Genomic DNA, 6,388 nt, shown 5'->3' on the forward strand with positions numbered 1-6,388 from the left:
CTTTCTACTCCACACTGCGAGTGCGTGATGAGCAGTGAAAGGTTAAAAAAGGGTACTTTGGGAAGCAGCGAACAGCCTTAAAGAACCTATAGCCAATGAACACGTAAAGGAAAGTCGAATTTGAGCAAGGTAGCAGTTCTGTTAAGAGCTGAGCTGGGTCAAGATTTTAATATTCATATTTCCATTATATTTTATTTAAATGATTAATTTACTTTTATATATATAAAAATTTCAAAACACGAATAGCTTCCTGTTTATTTGAGAAATTATTCTGTATGGAGATCGTTTGGAGACTAATAAAAAAGTGTCACATCAATTGTACCGAGTCGTGATACCGAGCAAAGGAGTGACGTGGCGCATTCTGGTTGGTCTCCAGACAGTATTCGACGTCCACACATAATAATTAATCCTGATTCGAGAGCTTGTGTACCAATTTGTACAAGGGTTTTGAAATTTGAATTCTTTTTTATAAATCAAAAGTATTTTCATCCGAAATAAACTTTAGAGTATATTTTTTCCAAGAAAAAAACAAGATATATTTTTGGCCAATTTCAAGTAGTATGAGGAATATAAAGCAAACTTTTTCATTGGATATAGTTTTAAAACTTTAAATTATCTATGTTAATATAAGCAAGAAATAAATTATGAGCATCAAAAGATTAAGCTATAAGCTATGCTAAATTATTTGATTGATTAAAAGGATAAGCTCATATAAGCTTTGTAATCTTGTTAAAAAATATAACCATTATACATATATTCTTGAGTTTTCCCCTTAATATTAGAGATTGTGAAATATAGTTTAATTACTTATGAGTGATGATTTCTTATGGATTCAAACCCAATGTTTGTGCCTATGGAATATCTCATCTTGTGGTGATTTAGATTTTATTTGGGATAATTGTCTTACTGCTTTTTAAATCAGCTTTTTCATAATATATATATATTTCTAAAAAATTTTATATCAAAAAATTATTTTAAAAAATAGCAAGAAAAATATCTCAAACGATACTTTAGTACAAGTCATCCTTCAAAACATAATAAGTCATCCTTCATGCAGGATGCATGAAGGATGACAACAAAAGAAGGGACATCATGTGAAGGTCTTGATAATAATGAAGGCTTAAACAACATGTCTGACTGAATATGGCAAGATAAATATACATTCGTAGTATAATTTTTGGAACTCCAATGGACCAATGACTCTATTCATAAATCGTTGGCTTGGTGTGAGAAAGGAAGGACTGGTGCCTCAAGCTAAAGGTGAATTGATTGATAGTATAATTGAAATTATATTGGCAATAATATTGATACAACATAGTATAATAAATTGACATGATTCATTAAGTGATATATATTACTCTTTATCATATGCCTTATAGTTTGATATATCTCTTTTGGCTTTACTCATTATGATAATTTTATTATTAATTTTTAAGATTATTATTGCTCGTATTAAGTGATAATTTATATTGGCTAGAATTGAACATATGTATTAATTCTTTTATTTTTTATTGAAAGCGGTGATAGTGTTTTGGTTACTTGCTAGGCTTTTATGCCCATTATGTGGTTTTAATTGATTTCAGGTAAAGAGCCTACAGCTTGAGGCTGTGTATTGATGCTAGTATAGTTTTATTTCAACTTTTGATTTATGTATTTTTGTAGTCAGTGTTGCTATTGAATATATTATTTTAGACTCTGGTTATAGATTGTAATTAGCAATAGTAGTAATGTGAATTATATTTTTGTATTTTATAAATTTTTAATGCAATTAAATAGCTTTAGATGTTTGTATTGATATGATTGATAAATGAGTGAATATTGATTATATATGAAAAAAGAGAATATAAAATATGTTCTTTCGCTTAGATATTGGGATATGACAAAGTAAATCAGGCAAATGGACCAAAAGAGAAGACATCTGAATTTGCTACTGAAGTGTTTTTAGTGACATCTAAGAATATGGAAAAGTTTGATGATATGATTGCTTAGATGATGATCGATAAATTAACAAAATATTTTAGAGTGAGTTTTAAGAAAATTGGTGAAAGTAGCAGAAAAAAAACTGGTAGCATTGCCGGAGCACCTGCCACTCTATAATATATATACATGGTGTGAGAGAAGACATGGTACACTGCTATCAGATATTAGATAATAAGATAATGTTTTTGAAGCGTTGATTATGGGCACCGAATGGAAGAATGCCCATTATGTGGACTTGGGTAAGAATATGTTCGAATTAGAAGTAGAAAGTTGGAATCTATGAAAGAGACTCCTAGAGTGCCTGAAAATAGAACTCATACTTTTTTATTTAATTTATTGCTTAAACCTTGAGTTTTTTTTCAATGATTTTAGAATTTATTTTGTTATGATTTATATCTGATAAAGATTCTTGAGTTTTGAATCAATTTGATTTCATATATTATACATTTGATTTTTTTTTTTACTTTGTATTATTTTATTTTGTATTACTCGTGAGAAATGTAGAGGTTGAAATTTTTCTAAAGTGGAGATATTGCAATTGCTCTTATTTTGACTCAGTCAATTTGTTTTAGGAGTTATTATAAGTCAAATTTGAAAATCATATTCTCCAAAAAATATATATTATTGTGTTTTACTTATAATGAATTTTTCATAATTTTTAGGTACTTGTGCAAATCCTTAAAAAAATTGGCACATGTTAATACAAGTAAAAATTTTGAGATCGTTATATGTCCATTTTGCTAACCGATTTCATCAATTTTTTAAAAATAAAATGAGATAATTTTTTTAAAAAAATTATAATTTTTAAAACCCCAAGAGAATTTATTTGAATTTATATTAAAAATGATTAAATTATACATTTCTATTATTATATTATTATTATAATATCTAAGACCACTAAGTGATATTATTCGTGTTTCACTCCACACGTTTTAACACAGAGCCTTAGGTATAAGGAATTAGGGAAAAAAAGATAAGAGGGGAAATAAAATATAGGGTTTGAAATTCGTGGAGCAATTTTTGACTATAGGTTCTATTGGAATATTTACTTTTCTCACTATAAGGAACTATTAGCCTATTTTTGCTTTCAACAATTTAATATTTTTTTGATTAAATTTGTATTTTAATTATAAAAAAAATAGAATAATTTTATATTGATAAAATTTTCAGCGTTTAACTTTTTTGTATATGTGATAGATCTTGTCAATATTAGCTTTTGACAAGAATATATTACATTTTTACTAGTTGAATTTTATGTTTTTGGAAGGATTTTCATCCTTCCACCCTAATTATTATCTAGTAGAATATCAATTTTAATCTAGACCTAATTGTCAATTACTTGGTATCAGTTAATCCCAATTGTCGCCCAATTAGCTATCAATTTTAAGTAGGCCCAACTATCAACCAATTGGTATCAGCCAACCCCAATTGTAGCCTAGTTGGGTATCGGTCTTAATTAGACCCAATTGTCAACTAATTCGTATCGGTCTTCATCTTCCATGTTAACAAACATCCTTTCATCTAGCCTCCCTTATATGTAAATGCTATATTTTGTCAATTTCATGTATGAAATACAGTAATTCATAAAATATAAAAAAAACTATCAATTTTATCTATTATATAATTACTTTAAAAAATCATAACTTTCAATTTAAATAGTGAAAATATAATATATTATTATCAAAATGCTCATATTGATGAGATCCATCGCATACTAAAAGTTACGCGGTGAAATTTTTATCAATATATAAATAAATTCTTTTAAAGTTTCAAAAATTATAGAAAATAGAAATATAAATTAGCTCATTTTATTTAAAAAATTTTGGTGAAATTGATTCATAAAATGGACACTTGACAGTCTCAAAATTTTCACTTATACAAATATATATCAATTTCTTAAGGATTTGCATCAGTGCCCAAAAATTACGAAAATATAAGTAAACACAATAATATCTATCTTATGGAGAATATATTTTTCAAATTTGACTTATAATGAATCCTAAAAAAAGAATTATTTTGAGTCGAAATACGAGCTATTACAGTTGGAGGGTGGGACGACAAGCTTTTCTTTAAATATGAGTTTTTGGTGTAAACCTTATTTGTGATAGTAGTTATAAGGAGAAATGTGATGTGAAACAACTCTCCTTGGCCTATTGGTTGAGAGCTTAGGCTTCCTCCTAAGAGGTCAAAGGTTCGAGTCTATGTGTATGCGTTGTGTGTGTGAGTTTGCCTTAAATGGCCTAAATGTCCAAAAAAAAAAAAAAAAAAGAAATGTGATGTGACTATAATTGCTGATGGGCTGGGGGTGACAACTCTCATTTACTATTCCACATGATATTATATGATATGATAACAAGGAAAAAAAAAACACTACATGATATGATATTATTGTTGATAAATCAAGAAGCTCAGAACAGAGAAAAGGAAAGTGAAATCTTTATTATTTCCAAAAGTATTACAAGTAGTCCTATATATAGAAAACTGATAACCCATGGACGGTCAGGATTAAATGCATCCTAACCGTCTAATACAATATATCTAATAATTATTAGTCAGAATTCTTGCCTTGCTTAGTATACATGTATATGAGATATTGTTTTATATGATAAATGCAACGTTTAAATCTTTTGATATGATATAGTGACATATACGGTATATGATTCTAAAATGATAATAACGGTATTGCATATAATACTTATGCGAGTAGCATAGAGATTTACTTCTTCAGCACGTAATTAGCTTTCATAATAAATTGATTGATAACATGCATATTGTTTTACTCCCATGCATTGAATACAATTGTAGATTTCGTATAACTTATTAGGTTTTTTGCTCAATATTCATTATATTTATATGTTTCAGGGAAGGATAAGGCCCTTAAGGAGTGAGGTCGTTGTTTGTTGTTAGAAGTACTCTTTTCAGTTATAGATTGATTATTTTATAATCATGTGATAAATGCATTTTGTTGGAATTGTGGGAAAGCCATGATTATGGTATATTGATATTTTGCAAGTAAATAGTCCTGATATCTATATACATGTTGAATTATGAATTCTATTTATTAATGTATGCTAGTGTTCAGTTACTTTGTGTTATGAATTTGGATAATAATAATAAAAAACAGAAATTCTTCCAAGTAAATATTGGACAATATATCTTTTTCGTACTTGACCTAATTTAACCTGTATGAGTTGTGTTAGGTTGGGTAGTGACATTTTGAGAGAAGCGAGTCATCTTGATTGAGGCGTGTTTTCTTTATGATTAGTTTTAATGAGGTAAGTATAACTCCTTAGGTCAAGACCTGCTAAAGTAATTTACTCCCTCAATCAAACTTGTTTGGGGCATGTGCTTCCATAGTCGAGCTTCACTAGTGCAAGTGCTTGCCCTTATTAATATTTGTTTTGGTTGATACCCTATGAGTGTTAACAAGTGTATCTTTTGGTCAACCTCTTAAGAGATAAGCTCGGTTAATACCATGAGTTGAAGATACATACATATTAGTATATAGAATAACTATGAGCATTTGCTAACGTCATTTCACTAGAACAGAAAAAAAATTTGAGAGTAGACTCACCTTAATATTATTAAGGAAAAAATCTTCACTCAAAATTTTTTAAAATTTAATATATATGAGATTTCATATAAGATGGCATATAATTAAAAGTCTTCTATATTATTGTACCATCTTTTTTAAGAGGCTATTCATATACAAGATTTACGCAGGATTTGAGTTGAATCTTTCTAGACTCAAAAAATGCTCACTCAAATCTCATGGTAAGTGAGTGAAATTTTGATTTCATGTCATTTTTTACCTTTTGCCCCAAAATCCCAAATTTAGTAAATCCGATAGTTCGATGAATTTACTGGATTTAGCCGAAGAAGCATTAAGATCCTTACATTTGTCGCGAGCTCCCCTATAACTTTCAATTAAAAATGAGCAACACTGTTAAAGGAGGAGAAGAAGCTTCCTTTGGCAACTCTTTCAATACTCAAAGCGAACTAGGCGAAGTTGAAGCATCAATGAATAAATGAAGAAGATGAAAAGCAAATCCTAGACAAAGTTAAGGCTATAGGAAGAGCATAGACATAAACCAAGGAGAAGAGAAAATATAGAAATAGACAAGCCATGGTAGGGAAGAATATCATTTACCATCTCCCAACTCCATTCCACTTTAGGTTTTCTTGTTTTGTTTTTTTTTTTGTTTTCTCTCTATTCATAGGCTTCAACAATAATATATCATTGGGAAAGATCAGTGGATTGGATAATAAGAAAATTAATATAAATAAATTATTATTAATAATTTTTTTATATTCTATTTTTAGATCTCCTTATATTATAAAGCTTACAATTGATATTTAGGTGTTATTCGAAAGTTAAAAATTATATAATAATATTATACTTTAATTA

Source organism: Dendrobium catenatum, unplaced genomic scaffold, assembly GCF_001605985.2.
Source record: "Dendrobium catenatum unplaced genomic scaffold, ASM160598v2 fragScaff_scaffold_1472, whole genome shotgun sequence".
In the NCBI taxonomy this organism is placed as follows: Eukaryota; Viridiplantae; Streptophyta; class Magnoliopsida; order Asparagales; family Orchidaceae; genus Dendrobium; species Dendrobium catenatum.